Below are 22,568 nucleotides of genomic sequence, written 5' to 3' on the forward strand. Positions count from 1 at the left end.
TTCATGACCTGAGTAGAAACCAAGAGTCTGAGACTTAACCTACTGAGCCACCCAGGTACCCCAGAACATAGAACTTTCTTGATGTAAGAAAATGGAATATGTATAATCCATAGTATATTATTAAAATTATTACTAGTAACAGAGATTGGGATGCCATGCAGGTGAAGGGCAAGGTATTAAAAAATCATTTAGCTCTGGTCCTTAGGTGCTATGATGACAATGGTAATTTTCAAGACAGTGGGGTGGGTTGGCTTTTTCTGTCAGTCCTAAATAATGTACACAGATAAAAGTACTGATTTAAAGCTTTGGAGATACAGTCAGGGTATAAGTAGAAAGTTAAAAACCTCTCTGGCAGCTTTAAACAATGCCTAGGGGCACCTGGGTGGCTCTGTTGGTTAAGCGTCCGACTTTGGCTCAGGTCATGATCTCACCGTTCATGAGTTCAAGCCCTGCGTCAGGCTCTGTGCTGACAGCTCAGAGCCTGGAGCCCGATTCAAATTCTGTGTCTCCCTCTCTCTTTGCCCCTCCTCTGCTCACACATTCTCTCTCTCCTTCAAAAATAAATACAAATTAAAAAAAAATAATGCCTACCTTTGAGACATGGGCTGGGAGTATTTGGGCAGATGCAGAAAAGACAAAGAACTCTGAACCCCCAAATTGTCTTAAAACTTTCTTGCATATAAGCACCCCGATCCAGTTTAGAGGTTAGAGAACATAGAATTGGTGGTAGATGAAAGAAGCCATGCCTCTCAACTTAGTCCTCACATTAGCCTCAGAAACAGCACTGTGCAACTGTTTTATGTTAGTCATTTTTTCCCCTTTATTTCTCTGAAACCTTATATAAAAGGCACTGGTAATGGCTGACATCTGACATTTAGGTGGGATTTTGGCTGAATTCATAACTCCTACAATGAATGGTAGCTGTGGGTCCTCTGTATTGAGGATGTAAGTTTTTTTTTTTGTTGTTTTTTTTTTACTCAGATGAAAGGATGCTGAGGCAAAGTGTGGCTTAAGGTGAAAGTGTGTTTCCATTTTTCTCCACCCTGCCTTGTGTCCTGAGAAGCTGATCTTTATAGACAGCATCAACCTAGCAATCAGCCAGCCTTGTCCTCTGGCTTCTGGCTAGGTTTGGCCAATTTAAGGCACTGGAGGAAGATTAGAGGATGAGCTGGGAGAGAAAAGGCAGGGGATTTACTTTCCTGCCTCCCTCCTTGCAGGGCTACAGTTGACTACATTTGCCACAGCCACTATTTTCGAAACAGCTAGAGATCCCAGCCCATGCTGGGCAGCCTGGGTCTACAGCTTGCTGTTGTTTCTACAGTTTCCTGGGGTCCTTCACCTAACCCTTTCTGGGTCTCCTTAACCTTGCCTTTACTTTTCTAAGTAGTCCCTTTATTAATCTCTTCAAATATCCCCTTTTTCTTGCTGGAACTCTCACTGATCCCATCATCATCATTGCCATCATCATCAGAGCAACTAACATTTACTAATCACTTATTATGTTCCAGGCACTGTGCCCAAACTTCTCACACAAATTACTTATTTTATCCTTACCATAACTTTATGGTATGCATGACTATTGTTACTCTGTTTTACTAATCACTTATTATGTTCCAGGCACTGTGCCCAAACTTCTCACACAAATTACTTATTTTATCCTTACCATAACTTTATGGTATGCATGACTATTGTTACTCTGTTTTAGAGATCAGGAAATTGGCATTTAGAAATTGGTACACAGCTTTCCCAAACTTACCTAGCTAGACAAGATTTGAACCCAGTCTGCAGCATTTGAGAAAGCATGGTAGAATAAGTATAGAAGACAGGTTTTGAAATCAAAGAGACTTGGTGACAAATATCAAATGATGATCTGAGCCAAAACACTTAATCCCTCTGAGCTTAGGTTTCCTTATTTCTGAAATGGGAACTGCCTTGCCTCAGCTAGTTAGAGCTCTTTTTTGCAAGCAACAGAAGCAACACTAGCCAATCAAAATGACCGGATTCCAGGGAGTTGTGGCAATAGTAACAACTAATGAATGCATTCTTCAAGGCTTCCATGTTGTCAGTTCCAACCATCTTCCATCCGTGGCTGACTGCTCAAGACTCAGATTCCCAGGAGAGGGTGCCTACCTGGTCTGGCTCATGTTACTTTCCACACCTTTAATTCAGTAGGGTAGGTCATCAAGTATTCATTCAGTGATGGAGAGTTCATCTCCCAAGGAAAACTGGTGTGATTTTACCTGAAAATGGGGTAAGGGATGCTGTAAAGGCAAAAAGGAAACAAACACTATAAAACGTGGTTTCACGAATGCTACATAAAGTAAAGGAGATAGTTTAGGCAAAGCACCTGACACAGGAGTCAGGGCTTTCTCTTCCCTTTTGTTGAAACATTCAGAAAAGGGGCATTTAATAGTAGTATAAGAAATGATATTGAATAGAATTTATCCTCCACTGGCTGTTCCTATTGTCTACCTCCTGATAGTCTCTCACAGGAACTATCTGATGTTAACCTCCCTCTTATTCTGCCCAGTGACTGCCAACCTTTCCCCATAATGCCTGTGTTTATATAGATTTCTCCCCATTGCTTATAGGCATCTTTCCATGGCCTGTCCATACTAATGTGCTAATCTGAATCATCTCATTGGTGAGCATCCTGTTTTTTCTCCATCGTTACATTTTTTAAAATTTCAAACACATAGAAAAATTAAAAGAATCAGACAGTGAGCACCCATAAACACACCACCTAGATTCTACCATTAATATTTTAGGTTATTTGCTTTATGGCATGTCCATCCAACTGTCTGTCCATTCATACATCCATTCAAGCCCCTGTTTGACAACATTGTAACTTAATAGATTAATAAAGATTTTTTTTTACAATGAACCAAAATCTTTCATATCAATGTTAGCAAAGAACCAAATGACAGAGGTCCCAGCAACAACTAGGGGTTGGGCCAGTATCTGTTGGTTAATGCTTTGAATAGAAGAAGTTTTTAAAACATTTGTTTCTCACAGAATGTAACCATCTGTTCTTTCTAACAGGTTCTTGACTTCTATCATTTCTAACTATGTCTCTAAAATAGATTTTTCAGAGAACTGCTTTTGGAATGATTGGGAAAGTGTTCTTGGGAAGAATTCACTGACTGAAGTGAGCCAAAATCAGAAAAGTATACGGATGGAGCATTTCCTATGTAATAATAATAATGATAAGTTTTGAAAAATGTCTTGTCACCAAAAATGTCTGTCAGGAGTCAAAGACTCTGAGAGGGATGGTCCCAATCTTGAGAATCAGATAAACAACTCACCTCCTCAGGGCTACTGGAATACCAAGATAATTTACACACCCCACATTGCATTCTATTCTTACTGACTAGGTTTCACTGTGAGACTTGTGGTTTCATTCAAGCTCCTGAATTCAAAATTCAAACATCTGGGTTTTTGTTGATTTGCATACTTGTTGAAAAGAGATGTTGAGCCAGTGCTGGTCAAATTTTAGGTGCAAAGGTAATAAAGTGGAAGAAACATAACAGCCATTTTTGAAGTGTAAATACAGTTCACATTTAAGTCTACAATATGGAATGTCTAGTCTTGGTGCCATTTATCTGTGTTCTGGCATGAGATTTTTATATCTTGATGGGTAAGTAGAGGTGGATGAGTGTGTTTTGGGAGTACTAAGGTGGAATTAGCAGGTGGCTGAGGAAAACTTGCTGAGAAAAAAAGGAGATGGAGGAATAATTCTGCCAGCAGGAGAGAGAAGGTCTAATCTGTACTGGAAAGAATAGTGAAATGTAAATAGAATCTCAGGACATGTCAACGAAGAAGAATAAAGATGAAAAGGGGATAACATAGAAGAGAAATGCAAACAACACCTAAATAAGTGAATATAGACTGAATGGAGAAGAGACATCTCTGAGTTTAGGTGAGAAATTCTCAAGTAACCAGGCATGCTATGATAAAGACTGGCCTGGGGTGACAGGATATAATAAAAAAGAAATGAGTACTATAGACAGGTAAAATACCAGGGAGAGGTTCTTATGTGCTTAGGCCAATCAGCACAGCCCATCAGCCTAACCCCAGTCAGCTCAGACGTGGCCACAGAGCCTTTTTAAAAATGCTTGGATAGAAAAGTACTCTCTTCTGGTTGGTGTGCTGTGTGGACTTGAAGCTTGGAACTGCTGCAGCCATGTTGACACCATGAGGGAAGACAGCCTTATGATGATGCTTCCCCTTGAAAGACAGAAAAATCAGGTCATCCAGGACAACACTGAGCCACTGATCAACCTTCTCTGAAATTCAAACCACCCCGGGATTTAACAAATTCAACCTCATCATTGAATAGCTACAAATTGATAATGGTGTCGGTGTAGCCCGGAAGGCATCACTAACATAGTTAATGGTGCCAATTTTACATCCTTATTGGAAAATAATCTTCTACCACATCCTCTGGTACATAGGCAATGTTCAGTTAAAATATAAGTGGAGGGGGAAAAAATCTAGCTAAAAGCCAAGGTTCGAAGCAAAGGTAAGATATCATGTTTGTGACAGCAAAGTGGTGTTGAGTAGGGGGTTTGTGGCCATGCCAATGTAAGGAAGAATTAGCAAACAATTCTATTTTTCCCATTCACCATTCTGTAACAGAGATAAAGCACCTGAGGATATAGAAATAGTGATCAGAAAACAGGTTTTCTCACATTTTCTCAGCTGCTTTTTCAAATTCTTTCCATTCTTGACAGTCAGCAACTCACAAGATAGGGAGGAGAGTACACTTCTCTTCTAATTTTTCAGGGCAGAGGGAACTACCTAAAAAGGAAAATAATGTTCAATAGTGTAGTATGGGAGCTCAGTTCTGATGGTGACTTTTTTAAGGAACCATTATGTCCCCAAATAGTCTCTACCATCGGTAATAGTGCCCCCTTCTCCAAAGCAGGGGTGATAAACTAATACAGTCTTTCTGAGAGGCTTGGAAAATCTGCAAATGCAAACTACTTTAGAAATAGTCAGATACTAACTGAGTAGAGAGTAGAAATTACACCCTAGAGGAAATAAAAACAGCATTTTTCTTAGTCTTTATTTCCAAGGTTTGTGTACAAGGCTAGCGTTTTTCAGTGAGTGACACTCTGGAGTCCTTTCCTAATGACCCTAAACAAATTTCAGAGATCAAGCAAGGCATCATTTTGGTTAATAAACAAGGTCATAAAGTGAATATGCCAATTTCAAAGCTACTGTTGTGTGGAGGAAGATTTTTTCGTTATGAACTAAACATATTAACTTTTATGGCAGCTCGTTGCCTTCTGAGAGCACTCATGTATCCCGTTTATCAAGGCTGTGTGTAGCCTTGAGATGTGCGTGCTGTATCACTGGGAGACAGAGAGTTAATAAATATGGTGCAAATTAAAAAGAGTCTCACCTATGGGGAGAAATAAATGAGATGAAGAGAGTGATTAAAGAAAGCATCTTACTCAAGCTGAGTACTGAGGCAAGATTCTCTAAGAGCTACAAGGAAGCATGAGTATAAATAGTGGGAAGGACAGAAATTACCTATGAAGTAAATATCTGATGACTTCTAGGGCTTAGCCTGGAATAACAGAGAGGTCAAGGTTATCATTAAAGCAATGTATGCACTAAGTACATAAAGAGGTAAATGAGAAAGTCTCTGTCCTCCTAAGATTTATACTCTACTTAAGAAGACAGGTTATGCACATGGAAAGGTACTATAGCATGCCCAATATTGACACTTAAGGGTTAAAGGAATTACAGTCCTAATGGTGTGGGAGCTTAGAGGATTGCTGTGGGCTTGGGTAGCTGGGGAGAAAGAGGTGATTCTGAGCTGGGCTTCGCAGAGAGAGTAGTCCCAAATGGGTGAGTGGATGAAAATGTATGTGAAGGGAAGTCAGAAAGGAAGAGGGAAAAGACAGATGAGATGGCCCCCCTGGTGCTTCTGGGACATCTACAGACCCCATGAATTTCCTCATCTCTCCCTTTCAAGCAATAATACTGCATTTAAAGGAAGAGAATTTGAATGAATAAAAGGAGATCTTCTAGAGATCCTCAAAAAGAGCAATTCTATTGTAGTGCTAGCTTTCTATGATATCTATGTGTATATTTGCTATATCAACACAGAAGTTATGGAAAAAAGAAAAATATAGGCTCTAATCATAATCACGACGGTAACTGACTAAAACCCAACAGGTATTCTTTCCAACAATTTAAAAATAGCAATAACATCATCACCTGAGATTTGAATTCACTTCAGGCACAAAATATTACAAAAATAATTTCCCGGACACCTACTTAAGGGGAGATTTCAGGTCAGAAATCACATTAAGGAATTAGTTACTAAGCACCAGGACAAATCCATTAACATGGCAATCTTTGTGGTCATCTGCCATATCGCCAACACAGGTCTCAACATCATCACGTGGACAGGAGGGAAAACATTTTAATATGGGAAATGATGAGCACATCTTCTGTAAGTATCAAAGATCTCAGAGATCTTTCCTGGAATTACTGAACTATTTCCATCTTTTTAGTGAGAAATAATACCTCTTTAGGAAGGCAGCAGTTGATGTCATCTGGACTGTAGAGTCCTATTAAAGATGAGTTCAACTCAACTACCTTGTAAATAATAATATTCTCATCACTTGAAATATTAAAGCCATGTGTACAGAGCTTACATCATGACATTATCTTTTTAATTTCTTCCCTCACCTGTAGCAATCTCTTTGGCCTCCCATCTTGGAGGATGACACCACCATCTATCCAGTGACCTAATCCAATAACCCAGATGCCTATGTTTTTTCCTCACTGCAATTCCTGCTTCTTTCATTTTCACTCCCTTAGTATTCTCCCTGTCTGTGTCCACCACCCTATGCCTACTACTGCCATTAATCACGTTCTCACCATTGCACAACTGGAATATTACAGTCTCCTAACTGGCCTCCTTTGCTCTCCTGTAGCCTATTTTCCCTAATGAATCAAGAGTAACCAATTCTGATAAGCACGATTCTGTTAATGGTACTGGCATAGGTTAAATTTTTCACTGCTTCTAGAAGAAGGCTCAAATAATTCGGCTGGGATAGAAAAATCTTCATGATCTGACCCATCTACTTCATGAACCTTATCTCTTATCACACCCCCCATTTCTTATCTCACAGTCCAGCCAGGATGAATTATTTTCGTGATCTCTGAATGCATCCCATTCCTTTGTTCAGGCTGCTCTCATGTGGAATGTTCTTTTCAGTGACCATGTCTACCTGGCCAACAAAGCCCACCTTTGAAGGCTCAGCCGAAGAATTATCTAGGAAGTCCTTCCTGTCCACTCCTTTAAGTAGAATTACTCCTAATCAGTGCTCCCGTTAAACCTGCACAGTCTTCTGGTATCACACATACTCATTGTGCTTTCTGGTTTCCAGGTCTGTTTTCCTTTTTAGGCTGAAGATAAGGGATGACGATGCCATATTCATCCCCGTATTGTATTCATATTTGTGTTGCCTGTTGGTTCCATGTTAGGCTTTGCCAAAGAGAGCACTAGAAAGAAGTTGCAAGACGGGAGGAGGAAGAAGGGACTTGCTCCTTCCTGTCTGCTACTTTCTGGCTTCTTGTCTGCTTCCTGTTCCTGTGAGCAACACTCCAGCAACACTTCCTTGCCTTCCTGAAGTAGCAGCTGAATCCCGTTTGCAATTTTTCCAACCCTGGCAGAACAAGCCTCATTGTTTCCCTCAAAGGGACGCCAGCATGAACCAGCTGCCCCCGCTCAGAGGTCTGGGTCCCGGTCTCCAGGGAATCCTCAAAGCCTCAAAGTTTTAATAATTCCAATTTCTTTCCCTGTTCTCCCAGGCTTGGAGGTGGGAGTTGCTTCCTGCAGTTGCTACTTCGATGGAACTGTAGAATTCTCTTTTTATACTTTCAGTGATCTAGTTAACAACCACATCTGGTTAACAACTCTTTTTTTTTTATTTAAAAAAAAATTTTTTTTAATGTTTATTTATTTTTGAGAGACAGAGCACGAATGGGGGAGGAGCCTCCGAAGCAGGCTCCAGGCTCTAAGCTGTCAGCACAGAGCTTGATGGGGGGCTCGAACTCATGAACCACGAGATCATGACCTGAGCTGAAGTCGGACGCTTAACTGACTGAGTTGCCCAGGCGCCCCTAAAAAAAACAAAATCTTAAAAAAAAAGTTTACCTCCAAAACATGCACTGAATTAGTAATGTTTTTGCAGGGAGCTTTATTCAGTATACCTTTATTCTCTAGGTCTTAAATTTGACATCATTGTTTCAGAGAATTGACATCATCATTCAGAGAATGCACAATGTTGGCCACTTCGCACGGGGCCTACACCAGACTGTTTGTGACCAGTCCCACCCTGGACCAAGAATGCTCTTCTCATTCCAGCCCCATTATGACTAAGCCCATCATCTTGATTATCCGAGCAGATTCTCAACTGGTTTGTCATTTGTATATGTTTTCTGCTCTTTTCCTCCCCCAGCCTGAGAGCAGGATTATTTCATCTGTTTCTGTGAATCCCCCACAGCTCAGCAAATATTATGCAAACAAAGACATGAAGGAATTAGGTGAATAATCAGGCAAAGAGAAAATTCACTGGCATTGACTTACCACTGTTTATTGATTGGAAGGCTTTGGGCACAATAGCGCTTGATAAAGATTGTTAATTAATCATTCACCAGTACAATATATGATCCCCATTTCTCGTGAGTGATCCTGACTGCCTTACTATTGTTTTTGGACCTAGATCTCTCAGAGGAAACATTAATTTCTATTAATAGTGACAGAGGAGGCCACAGAAGGAAGAGCATGAGGTTGGAGTCAGAAAAAACTAGGTATAGATTCTGAAATTGCCACCTGTATGACCTTGGGGGCAAGTTACTTAAGCTCTTGGAGCCTCAATATCCTTTTCTGTAAATTGGAATAATAATGATAATAATAATAATAATAATAATAATAACAAACACCTATTAATTGTTTTATACCAGATATGTTCTAAGAGTCATACATTTATTAACTAATTTAATCCTTACAACAACCCTATGACGTATTTACTATCACTACCCCCATTTTATTTTATTTTATTTTATTTTATTTTATTATTTTTTTTACAGTTTATAGTACGCTACCCCCATTTTAGAGACAATCTCAGACAGGTTTAATAGCTTGTCTAAGATAACCCAGCTAGGAATTCTTTGGATCCAGATGTAGAGCCAAGCAGTCTGGCTCCAGAGCCCAGCTTCCTGACCATCTGCTGGCTCTTTCCTGATTACCAAAAATCTCATTCAATGAGCTAATACATGTTGAGGGCATGGCCCATATAAGTGCCGCATAAATGGTGCTATTCTGGCACCCTGGAAGGGAATTCAGAAAGAGCTTGGATTCAGTAGCATAAGTTCAGATTAGATTTACCATTGAAATGACCTGACTGGTATGAACCGTTATTTTCGTTATGAACATTTTGGCAAAAGCGTCGGCCTCAAATAGTAGCAGAACATTTTCCTCCCATCCTTAGTGGTCAACGTGGTGAAAGGTATTTAGTTCTGTAGTGTTTATTCTGTGTTCCGTTGCTAAGGAAAAGGTGATGTAGCCAGATAATGCAGCGACAGGCGACAGCTGAGCCATGTAAACGCAGCGTCCTGAGCCCTGAGCAGCCTTCTCTAAGCCAGCACTCACTGCCTTTACCCAGCTCTGTTTCTTTCCAGTACCTCCCACCGCCTACCATAAGGAACTCGTGTGTTGTCTGTCCTCCCACAGAAATGAAGTCCCCGTAGGGTCAGAACAAGATCGGTTTGGTTCCCTGCTGCACGGCCTTTGCTAAAACGCCATCCTACCGAGAGCGGGGTCTCGCCTCGGTACGTGCTGCACAAACAGCAGGCACTGTCTTCAGTACCGGTTTTCCAGAAAATACGGGACGAGTCTGCATGCACTGTGGCTCATCCCCATTTCTGACGGGGACTGGGGACACGATCTTAAAACATAACTACAAGCAACAGGTCAGAGACAGTGCAGAGTCAGAGCCTGTATCTCCTTCAGCGCTTGGGTTGAGGCTGCGGATCCAGACGGGAGAGCCAGGTAGGAGCCCTCCGAGGCTACGGAGAGGACAGATCTGAAGGAAATATGGAGGTGGGGTTGATGCCAGCACTTCGAATCAGGTCTGCTTTGAGAAATTCCGCTCAGAATTTAGTCAGGAAAGTGTCTCTCTCAAAAAACCATGAGGAGTAAATAGCTCTGGGATGTACTGTTTTGCTTTGGCTGCTTGGAAGCTTAGGGCCAAACTTCATGCTCAGAAATGGTAGTAATAATTGTTTAGGCCACAGTTTTAGTATCTTTTTCTCTCTCTGATATACATATATATACATATGTAATATGTTTATTATATTTAATATAAGAATAAATATCATGTATATTTATTTTGCTTGACATAATAGATTTGATATATAAGATATATGAAATCTGATATATATGCATTTTTTTTTTTAAATTTTTTTAGCGTTTATTTATTATTGAGAGACAGAGAGATAGAGCATGAGCATGGGAGGGGCAGAGAGAGGGGGAGACACAGAATCCGAAGCAGGCTCCAGGCTCTGAGCTGTCAGCACGGAGCCCGATGCGGGGCTCGAACTCACAAACCGTGAGATCGTGATCAGCTGAAGTCAGACGCTTCACTGACTGAGCCACCCAGGCACCCAAATCTGTTTTTATTTTAATAAATTTATTACACATATCTTTCTGTTTGGAAACCATCTCAAATTTTAAAAGTAGGATATAAGCGTAGATTTCTGAATAAAAAAGAAGTCAGAGAAGTCCTGAGGGTCAGGATGGTGGCCCCGGAAGAAGCCTCTCTTTCCTAGTCCCTGGCATGGCATGCATTTCTGCCCCTCACTGCGTTACCCCCCTCCCAATCTTGGCCCCAGCTCCGGACCTGCAAGGAGTGTCCACTCAGCACATTTCTCTGCGTCCACCTCTTTCTCTACATCACTGGTACCAGCCACACATCCAGCAAATCCGATCCCGTTCTCTTCCATTTAACCTTCTTCAGGATCCCTCACTGCACAGCAGAGAAAAATCCGTTGAGCCGAATAAACACTCCAGCCACGTTCCATGTCATGTCTTTCTCCAAATTTATGTTTAGTCAGTGTGATTCTGTTTATAAAAATGTATCGGATATCTACTACATGCCTGGTTCTACGTGCCCTAGAGTTACAGAACGGTGGGGCTTAGCTCTTTCTGGGAAGTCCCCGCAACACCCTTGAGGTCATTACCTCCCCATATACTCTATCTCGTCTATCCCATGCATTCTTTTATTATTTAGCTCCAATCCACACTGTTGGACATGGACTTTCTATGGCTTGTGGTTTACTTCTTCTGCTTGACTCTGCATTCATGGAAAGCAGGAGACATCGTTCATCCATCTCCACGACTTCAGAGTCTAGGGCATAACACACAGCGGGTGTTGATAAACACATATGTGTGTATATAATCATTTTTTAATGGCGGAAATTAAAGGCGTGAGAAAGAATACCCAGGACAGTACCTTTCACACGGTATTTACTCACTAAATGTTTGTTTATGGGAAGAGAAAATGAGGGTCAGAGACACCCCGTAACTGAGAAAGGGAAAGGGAAAAGTGGTGAATGGGTTGCATGAGAGACAAATGTCCATGTGTGAGAATCATGTGTTTTGGAAGAAGAACAATGACTGAACTTTCAAACGTGTGTATTTAGTTTGATTCAGTAAGTATCCTTTTTTTTTTTTTTTTAAGTTTATTTATTTGTTCATTCTGAGAGAGAGCATGTATGCGGGGAGGGACAGAGAGAGAGGAGAGAGAGACTCTCAAGCAGGCCCTGTGCTGTACTGTTAGCGCAAAACCCTATGCGGGGCTCAAACCCATGAACTGTGAGATCATGACCTCAGCCGAAATCAAGAGTTAGACACCTAACCTACTGAGCCACCCAGGTGCCCCTCAGTAAGTATTTTCTGGGGCGCTTGGGTGGCTCAGTCAGTTGAGCATCCGACTTTAGCTCAGGTCATGATCTCACAGTTCATGGGTTTGAGCCCCAAATCAGGCTTTCTGCTGTCAGCATGGAGCCCAGAGCCTGCTTCATATTCTCTGTCTCTCTCTCTCTCTCTCTCTCTCTGCCCCTCCCTCACTTGCTCTCTCTCTCTCTCAAAAATAAACATTAAAAAAGAGAATAAGTGTTCTAAAAATTTTTTTTAGTTTATTTATTTTGAGAAAGACAAAGTGAAGAGGGAGAGGGGCAGAGAGAGAGAGGGGGAGACAGAGAGAAAAAGAGAGAGAGAGAGAGAGAGAGAGAATCCCAAGTAGGCTCCACACTGTCAGCACAGAGCCCGACTCACAAAACCATGAGATCTTGAGCTGAGCTGAAACCAAGGGTTGGATGCTTAACTGACTGAGCCACCCAGGCACCCCAGAATAAGTATTTCTTAAACGTCAACTATAAATAGGAAAGCTGACTGGGCAGCTGGGGTTTGAGCAACACGTGAGCGGACGCACACTTGTGAAGTGCTATTTCATTACAAGTGTGGACTCTGGAACCACATGAGCCCTGGTAGAGTCTGACCAACCCCTTGCTGCGTAACTTTGGGCAAGTTACGTAACCTTTTCAAACTGGATTTCCTATATAAAATAAGGATAAAAATTACCTAACTCACGGGTTATAAGTTTGAAATGAGACAATTCATGTGGTACGTAAGGGACGTAGAAAGGATGTGGCAAATATTAGCTGTCAGTACCGGTAACCAAACGAGAGATAAAAACCATGGTCCAGATTTATCTTCTACTTCACAGAAAGAGCCACGTTAACTCCTCATGTGAGTATAAAAACGTTTATCAAACACCATGATGTTTAAGCTGAACCATATGAAATGATCAACATTCAACTGGTTTTTGACTTATTAAAATGGTAAGATCCTTTTGCGGCCCAATATTTCCTGCATGGTCCAGTTGGTCACGGGCCATTTAGAGGCACATCACTTAATTTCCTCCGTCTGCTCTGAAATCTTTCCTCTCAGCCAGCTTGTTCATTTATGCTTGTTCACGATGCGTGCCCTGCTTACTTCCAGAAAGGACTCGAGGAGGCTCGACCCCTGTAGCCATGAGGCTGTCCCTGTGGTTTATTTGGCAATTAATCATGTGCCGCCCTGTGACAAATCCTCTGTTGTCTTGAACTGTTATGTAAATCTTGTACTGGATTTAGCTTTTTCAGTCCAAAAGCTGTCAATAGTGAGAGAGAACAACTTGGCCACATTGGAAGCAGACTGGAGAGTGTATCCCGTGCCTTGCAGGGCCCTGGCTTCAGGGGCTGGGAACGGGCGGGCGCCTGGGGAGGAGGAAATGCAAGAATTACAGACCAGTGAGCTGTCACCAGCACCCAGACAATGGCCCGAGGGCAGAAAAGGACTTATTCTATTCCACTTGATGACGTAAAGAAGTAGGATCCACCAGGAATCTTGACCAAGAGGGTGGAAGTTCCCTTGACATGAAAGAAACCCCTCTCATCTCTTCTAAGAAGGAAGAAGAACCTTTTTAAAAGAGTGATATTCAGGAGCATCCAGGTGGCTCAGTACGTTGAGCCTCTGACTTTGGCTCAGGTCATGATCTCGCAGTCAGTGAGTTCGAGCCCCGCATCGGGCTCTGTGCTGATAGCTGGGAGCCTGGAGCCTGCTTCAGATTCTGTGTCTCCTTCTCTCGCTGTCCCTCCTCAATTCACACTCTGTCTCTCTCTCTCTCAAAAATGAATAAACGTTAACAAAAAAAATTTTTTTAATTAAAAAAAAAAGCGATATTCAGGAGACAGCACTGCAGCTCAATAAAAAAAAAAAAAAATGTACTTCCTAGACATGGAGCTGCCCAAGAGGATATGGCATTTGTGAAAGGTTGAAAACTACTGGGCCAGAAGATACTTTATTTCCAACTCTTGCCTTGTTTTCTAGTTTTCAGACTGTTGATCCCAGGCCGCTCTGCACATCCCTCCCTGTTCTCCAGGTGGTGGGGGCACCTCCTTCCCCTCCCCCACCCCGCCCCATCTCAAGGGCTGCAGAACAGAGGGGCTTGGGCCTAGGAAACGGCAAAGAGCTTCACCGAGGAGCAGGTGGGCCGGGAGGGCTGGATGGAGGCAGGCAAGACGGTCTTACTGATTCAGTCACAGCCTCTGAGCCTAGAACCCACCTCTTAAACCTTGACCGAACTTCCTTTTGGCCACTGTTTTCATGCACAGCCCGTAGCTTAAAAATGCTCACATACGCTCCTCCTGATTACTATGCGCTGTGGCGTCTCACACTTTCGGGGCTGTGTCTCTGCAGAGTGAAAGGCAGATGACAGGGAGCTTTTTGTCTTTCATATGCCACCTAGACTGTGACATGCCCCCACGGACAATCCGGGCAGCAGTGGGGCTCTCCCTTTGGTGAGAGATGTGACATGTGTCAGAAAAGGGAGCTGGCTCCCTCTTCAGAAGCTTGCTTCTTGCCGGGTGTCTGGGAGAGCTACCAGGTGGCTCACTTTGTCTGCCAGTCGAACAAAGGTGAGGCGAACCCCGCCCAGCGGACCCCAGAGCGACAGCGCTTCTCAGCAAGGGAACCGGATATTCACGATCTGTGCCTCCTGGTCTCAGCCCGACACCCAATTTAAACCGTGACCTTAAGCAAGTTACCAAACCTCCCTATGCCTCTGCTTCCCCAACTGTAAAATAACCGTCCTGAGGTCTGTCAGTAGTCCCGGGGAAGAGGTAATAAAATGAATGGTGATACACGTCAATAAGTAGTAATCGAAGCTGACTTTTACGTATGGTTTTGCATACATAAAAGTGCCCTAGGAAGAAAAGATGGTCTGATTCTTCCGAGTGATTTCCATAATGTTAGGCTGGCTCCCAGATCATGTTATGGAACTGTAATACAAAGAAGGTGATATCTGCACTTTATCTTCTTAGCTCATCCTGCTTTGTTTGTATTTAAATGGCTGTCTAAGGGGATACCATCAATACCCTGTGAGGCAAAAGCTGTCTGTATGTCAGGGTCTGTCTGCAGCATTCGTGTCGTGGTAACATCCTCATAGCATATGCCAACCAGGATGTCAGAGGACTGGGCTTCATCTCACTGTGGATTACAGTGAGTGGATCATTAACAGACCAGGAGCTTCCCAGTCCCATATTCTAGTAAACCTGAGGTTGAATGGAGGGTTGTTTTTGTTTTGTTTTTTTTACTGTTTATTTATTTATTTTGAGACAGAGAGAGAGAAGCAAAGAGAGAATCCCAAGCAGGCTCCATGCTGTCAGCACAGAGCCTGATGCAGGGTTCGATCCCATGAACAGCGAGATCCTGACCTGAGCTGAAACCAAGAATCAGACGCTCAACCGACTGAGCCACCCAGGAGCCCCCATGAATGCTGGTTTTGACAAACTAAAGCAGAGATATGCCCCTTGAGGAAAAGCACGTCCAAGAAGTTCAAAACCATTTGTCTCTTGTTTTCTTTCTTTCTTTCTTTCTTTCTTTCTTTCTTTCTTTCTTTCTTTCTTTCTTTCATTTCAAGGAAGACTGCTGCTAAATTTAAATTAAAGAACTTTTTCCTAGGCTGAAGTTACTCTTGCACTCAATAATCTGTTACTGAGCATGTGCTAAGTACTGTGAGCCCTTCTTTTCAGCACTGGAGATGTTAAGGATGAGAAAAACCATGCTACCTGAATGCAAGGAGCTTACAGTCCAGTCAGGAGGACTGACAAAGACAGCCAATCCTAGTACAGGGTGTCATGTGCTGTGGAGAGAGGAAAAGTCCAGGATGTGTCCAGTGGGAGACGGATGAGGGGCATTCAAATGCAGTGGGAAGAATGACTTCTGGTCAAAGATGACCAGTCAGCTCCACATGGTTAATTTCTCTTTCTCTCCTGAGACCAGGGAGAGAGAACTGATTACAACCATCGATTGTAATGACATCAAAATTGTAAGTATAAACCTACAACGATGTAGAAAATGGGAGAGGTACCTTCAGACAAGAGTCTTTTAACAAATCAAAGGAAGAGAGAACGTGGATATAGAAGGGATACTGAGGAATTATGGAGGACGCAGCTGCCCAGAGCACTGAAGGCGGGTGGTGAGGGAGGGGAGCGAGGGGGGAGGACACGACTGAAAGGGGATGCTCAGAAGTCAGGACCCAGGCTCGATAGACTGAGCCGGCAGGAAACAGGAGGATTCATCAGAAGTCTTTATGAGAAAGCCTCTTTATGAGACCACTTCACTCCCCTCTGGCATATTCAGCAGCTGAGCGTCAATCTCTCAAATAAATTAGGGTGTCCTTCAAATCACTGGACGGCCCCAGAGAGCAGACCTGCACCTTCTAGCATTTAGAAGTCCATCAGAGGAAAGTGGGGGTAGAAGCCTCATGCAGGGTTCTGGGCAGTGAGCATTTTGCCCCCAGGGGACATTTGGCGGTGCCTGGAGAAGATAGTTTTGGTTATCTGGGAGGACAACCAACTTGGGGGAGGTAGACCCCAGAGATGCTGCTAAAAATCCTACAATGCACAGGAGAGAGAGCCGCACAACAAAAGAATTACCTGGCCCCAAATGTCATTAGCACCAAGTTTGAGAAACCCTGCTCTGACATAAAGCCCTCCAGCGTATAAACCCCACACAGTGCTCTGTTACCATTTCAGCAACGTCCCATTTCAGACATGCGGGTCAACTTCACCAAGTGTCTGGCCGGTGCTAGACGCTGTGAGAGATGCATTATGACAGATCCATGAGACTGTCATTGGGAGCAAGGGGACATGGGGTGTCTCAGTGCTGCTCGGAAAACTCTGAGTGCAGCTAAATGTTTTAAAAAGAAGGAAGAGAAAGCACGAGAATCAAGAAGGAGCAAAGAAACCACTCCCGTTGCACACTGTGCATGACAACGTGCACCCAGAGATGGCCAGCAGTGGGGCAAAGAGCAGGAGGAGGAGACTTTCTGGCCTCCAAGGGGGCAAACCTACTGAGGAGAATCAGTATCAGAAGTCAGGAATTCAACTGGGATTACAAGCAAGAAATAGGGAAGGCCCTTGCTCCCTGACCCCAGGACAACACAGACTTCACGTGGGTGGGAGATGAGATGTGGAAGAATCGGGAACCCAGAGATGACTGACCTGGGCAGGCATGGCGCTTGGGGCGGAAGGGACCGATGCATCACCCGGTACTGGGCTCACAACAGAGCAAGTGCCTTCGGCGGCAACTGGGTGCTGGTAGCACCCGCCTCTTCCTCTTCTTGGCCTCCTTTGCTTCTTGCAGGTGCAGTGCCCAGTGCAGCAATCAGAGGTCATCTGAGAGGACCGACCTGCAGGCCACGAGGTGATGCCAGTGCACCTGCAAGAGGTGAATTCAGAGCTGGTGGGAAAGTGGAATCCCGGCTTTGGTTGGAAGTAGGCCATTCCGTGTGCTCTTTCCTGCTGACCAGTCCCAGGATGGCTCCGCAGACCCACCACTGCGCTCCAGGGTGTTTTGACCACACAAACCTCCTTTACAAGTCACCCTCTAGATGCTTCTTGTTTTGTAGAAATAAAGCAAGAAAAAAGAGTGAAGATACCTCTAGGGGAGTTCTCAGGGAAGGCCTGAAGGTATTCTGGGACAGCAAGGGTGAAATTCTGATGATCCACAAACAAAAACAGGGCCCCCTTCCGATCTCCACTGTTATCATCACTGATGAGTTACTCACTCATTCTCCAAGTTTATTTCATGGGTGTTTGAAATTGAATCAGGTATGACCATCTCAGAAATCTCCCTTATTCATGGTGTACATCTGGCCAAGCGGGTGATAAGAAAAAGGCTGAATGCCCCAAAATTTGTGCTGGAGCTGGTACAACCTCTATCACGCTTTTAGGGTAGAAAACACTGACCTAATCTGGACACATAATTAAACTGCAACCTTATTTGCTGCTTTAAGAAACACTTTGGGCCTGGGTAGTTTATCAGAACCAGAAATAAAAACCCTCCCATACCAAAAATGTGGGAGAAAGAACTGCATGTTATTTAAGTGCTGGGCACTGTCCTAAGGACTTTGTTCTGGCATTTTAGTCCTCACAACAGCCCTCTGAGTTAATATTACTAATCTACTTTATAGATAAAGAAATCAAGGTTCTAAGATATCACTATAATAACCTAACATGTTTTTATTAATTATTAAGCCTTCTATGTCGGGACTGAGCTATCCTCTGGCGGAAATAGATAAAATGATGCAGTCTCTCCCCTCTCTGTAGGATATGGATGTGTACACTGTTAACTACATACCAGAAATATTACAATGGAAGTGAGAGCTCCTGGAATCTGCCCAAAGGAGTAAGGGACAATGTCATAGTGAGGTGACACCAACTGACTCTTGAAGGAATAGGGACCTTCCAGTTTTTCTCCCTACCTGATGCTTTACTCCTGTACTATTGAAGAGTGATATCTTCAATTTCCATAGACACTCCCTGCAGGCAGGGCACCTGGGTGGCTCAGTCGGCTAAGCATCTGACTTCAGCTCAGGTCATGATCTCACAGTTTGTGAGTTTGAGCCCTACGTCGGGCTCTGTGCTGACAGCTCAGAGCCTGAAGCCTGCTTTGGATTCTGTGTCTCCCTCTCTCTCTGTCCCTCCCCCACTCGTGCCCTCTCTCTCTCTCTCTCTGTCTCTCAAAAAGAAATAAAACATTAAAAAAAAAAAAAAACAAACAAACCTCTCTGCAGGCTAATTAGAGACCAGCTTATAATTTAAAATAGGTATACCTTAATATTCTCTGATGCATGCCAATGTCTACTTCCTGTTTGTAGAGTTCTATGGACCATCAAGAACCTTTTGGGGATCCTCAAGAAAGTCTGATAAAATAGTTTACTAGCTATATGTTACCACTCTTTTTTTTAAATCATAGGAAATATTTTATTACTTAAAAATTTTTTTTAAGTTTATTTTTATTTATTTTGAGAGAGAGAAATAGCAAGAAGGGGAGGGGCAGAGAGAGAAGGAGACAGAATCCCCAGCAGACTCTATGCTGTCAGCACAGAGCCCCACATGGGGCTTGAACTCACAAACTGTGAGATCATGACCTAAGCCAAAGTCAAGAGTTGGTTGCTTAACTGACTGAGCCACCCAGGCACTCCTCCTTTTTTTTTTTTTTTCTTTTCTTACCACTCTTTCTTTTATGCATCAGCTGTATTTACCTAAAACACCACATGGGGCAACTGAACCACCACTCTCTTCCATTTGCCCTACTATTGCTACTTTGGAGGCTACAGTGCCCTCTGTCCTTGGCTGGTGTTCTCAGACCAGCCCTGGACAGCCTGTTAATGGCCTTGCCTGAGTTTCCTCACTGGAGTCCATTTCTGGAGGACAGTCAAGGAAATGAGGCTAATGTCAGTGGAAAACTGGGTAGTTCCATGATGGCAGGACCTCTGACCCAGAAATACTATGATTTCTCCAGTGATCAACATTCTTTTTCAAGCTTTGGTGGAAACTGAAAGGAAGAGTCAGGGCTGGATGTGAGAAAGCAGATTTTCATCCCAGATGTTGCTTGGTGGCAATTGCTTCCATCACAGAGCCGGCTCACGGTATTTATTGTTATGACACATATCAAGGCGTCCTTTTCATACCATTGGATTGCTTTGAATAAAATGTTAATTCATAGTATGTGCTTTAACTTCTTCTAAAGACTTTAAGTTGACCATTATTGGTAGAGAAGTCAGTGCATGGGCACCAACAACGTGGTTAAGGTGGCTCGTGGACTCTAGCTCTCCAGAAATAAGAAAAAGCTGAAATTCCCTTGGCTTGCCTGGAGACCTTACCAAATATTAATGTAATGGGTTCATAATAGGCAATATAGTTCATTTTAATTAGAATCCCACAATCCTAGAAATTAAGTTGAAAAAGAACTATTAGGTCATCTGGCCTATCACCTTCCCTATTCTCTCCTCAGTGCAAGATTGTTCCCTGGGGTCTCTCAGAAATGCATGGATTGGTCTACATTTAAACGACTGCAAAACTATGAGGTTTATGTCATTCCCCTTGGGAAACTATTATACAGTCTAATGGATTTCACTGTGATTTCTTTCCCCAGAGATTCAGCCCAAATTTCTCTTTGCTTGAGTTTGTCACCTTTTATTTCTCTTTGAATACTCAGATTCAGAAACATCACAAGTAGGAATGACCAAATCTATTTTCTACTCTTCAGCAGTACAAGGTGGGAATCTCAGCCCAGACCACTTCCTCAGTCTCACGTTTGTAGGTGAGGTGGGATATTACTAACCCTTTCTAACCACTAAGATACTCTCCTTTCCTCATAAAAGGAATCCACAGACTCACCAGGGTGGGGACAATTTTGAGTTCCGATGGTAGTGGCACATTTGACATGATTCTTGCCACCCTGCCTTGTCCAATCTGCCATATATAAATGAGGATACATTTGCCAAGATTTGAGATGTCCTCTGTATCTTGCTGAACAAAGAAAATCATTCTGGCTTTTAGGGGATAGAACTTAAGACTCTACCTTTATTAGCACCATTACCAACCAATTAAGCTACCGTATTATATTTCCTAGGATGACACCAAAAGAATCTTAGAAGTGCAAGCTGGCTAGGTCAATAAACAGGTATAAATCCCCATGTCATTTATTTCACATATGTTTGTCTGCATGTACAGAGAGAAGCAGCAGCACCGGGAGAGAGACACGAAGGAGAAACAGCAGCAGAGCCACAAAAGGAAACACCCCCTGCATTTATAAAGGACAACTGAGTCACATGTATGGTGGGACTGTGATGCATTAGAACTCCTTAATTGAAGAGAAAGGCCTCCCTGGAGATTTTACTTCCTCACATTTGCTTTTGGTTATTATTATTACTAGAAAATGACAGAGACAGCAATGCCCTAATCTGAGAGAGGATCATTCTTCTGAGTAATGCACAATGCTGCAAAAACACTAATGAATTCAGAGCACAGCCAGGACTGAATGCAAGCAATGGTCCCTAAAGGTAATCCCCCCGAATTATTATACTAGATGGCAACTCAGACTGAGTGAGATGGATGGGAGGAAAATGACTCTCGGAGTGTGATTTAATGACAGAAAAAGGCATAGTGAACATATGACCAGGCCTCCATTTCTAGGGATAGGCCCCTTTCATCCATTCATTTTTTTTTTCCATCTTCATTTACTGCAAGCCCTTCTGGAGCCATGCACTGTGGCAGGTGCTAGGGGCACTTGTCCTGGGCTGTTGGAAGGAGGTGGCAGGTCATATATTAGCACTTTAATGGCAAACAGTTATGCTTCATCTTCCTTTGTGTTGGAAGTAGAAGCCAATTTAGAATTTTTAAAAATAGACTACAAAATCCTGTAAAGGGGGACAAAGTGAGAGAAAATAACATAACGAACACTTGGGTGCCCACCACCTAACTTTATCAAACCTTAACATGTTGACCTATTTACTATTTTTTTTAATAATAAAATATTACAACTATACTTGAAGTCTCCTGTGCACCCCTTCTCTAAGCCATCCTACAGGTGGCCATCATCCAAAATCGGATGTTTGTCACCCTCCTTCATGTTCTATACTACTCCTCATGTAGGTGTCTTATGTGCCTATCTTTGTTTAATTTGTTTTACCTTTTTAATTTACATCCAAATTAGTTAGCATACAGTGCAACAATGATTTCAGGAGCCGCTTACCCATTTAGCCCATTCCACCTCCTACAACCCCTCCGGTAACCCTCCGTTTGTTCTCCATATTTAAGAGTCTCTTATGTTTTGTCCCCCTCCCAGTTTTTATACTATTTTTGCTTCCCTTCCCTTATGTTCATCTGTTCTGTGTCTTCAAGTCCTCATATGAGTGAAGTCATATGATATTTGTCTTTCTCTGATCTTTGTTTTACATGCTTTCTATAAATGTTTACATATTCAATTTTGAGGGAGAGAGAAAGAGGGAGTGAGCACAGGAGGAGTGGAGAGAGAGGGAGAGAGAGAGAATCCCAAGCTGACAGTGCAGAGCTGGACAGGGGCTCCATCTCGCGAACCATGAGACCATGACCCAAACTGAAATCAAGAGTCAGACACTGAATCCATTGAGCCACCCAGGCGCCCTGTTTTATATGCTTTTAAGTTTTACACAAATGGCATCCTATCGTCTCTATTCTTCTGTCATTTGCTTTTTGTCATTCAACATTATGTTTTGAGGATTTATCCGTGTTAATACATGTAATTCTAGTCCATTCATTTAAATTTCTGTATGATGTTCCATTGTATGGCTATACCATAAATTATTTGTCCATTCCTGATGATCATTTAGGTCATTTCCCCTTTTTTACCCGAGTACTAACAGTGTTGCAATCAACATTCTTCTATAAATCTCCCATGCTGATGTGACACTTTCAATAGGTTATATGCCTAGAAGTGGAATCTGACTCAAAGTGGTCATAACTAGGTACAAAGTAGTATGGGAGGATTTGTGTCTATTATCCTTGCTTATACTTGTTTTGATCAGACTTAAAATTTTGGTCAACATGATGAGTGAGTAATGGTATCTCATGGTTGTTTTAATTTGTAGTTTGTCAGTGACTGGGGA

At 42.7% G+C, this 22,568-nt stretch overlaps 2 long non-coding RNA genes across 2 annotated transcripts; one reads left to right on the forward strand and one right to left on the reverse strand.

Annotated features, from left to right (window-relative positions):
• Window positions 1-1,904: 1,904 nt before the first annotated feature.
• Window positions 1,905-9,500, reverse strand: LOC107180986. The gene is made up of 3 exons (XR_001511763.2): window positions 9,416-9,500; window positions 4,692-4,800; window positions 1,905-2,261 (listed from the first exon to the last, which is right to left on the reverse strand). It is a non-coding gene; the product is annotated as an uncharacterized LOC107180986 (long non-coding RNA).
• Window positions 9,501-9,935: 435 nt separating this feature from the next.
• Window positions 9,936-21,419, forward strand: LOC122235742. Its single transcript, XR_006213765.1, has 3 exons — window positions 9,936-10,078; window positions 20,189-20,242; window positions 20,656-21,419. It is a non-coding gene; the product is annotated as an uncharacterized LOC122235742 (long non-coding RNA).
• Window positions 21,420-22,568: the final 1,149 nt, after the last annotated feature.

This window comes from Panthera tigris, chromosome F3 (assembly GCF_018350195.1).
Source record: "Panthera tigris isolate Pti1 chromosome F3, P.tigris_Pti1_mat1.1, whole genome shotgun sequence".
Classification (NCBI taxonomy): domain Eukaryota; kingdom Metazoa; phylum Chordata; class Mammalia; order Carnivora; family Felidae; genus Panthera; species Panthera tigris.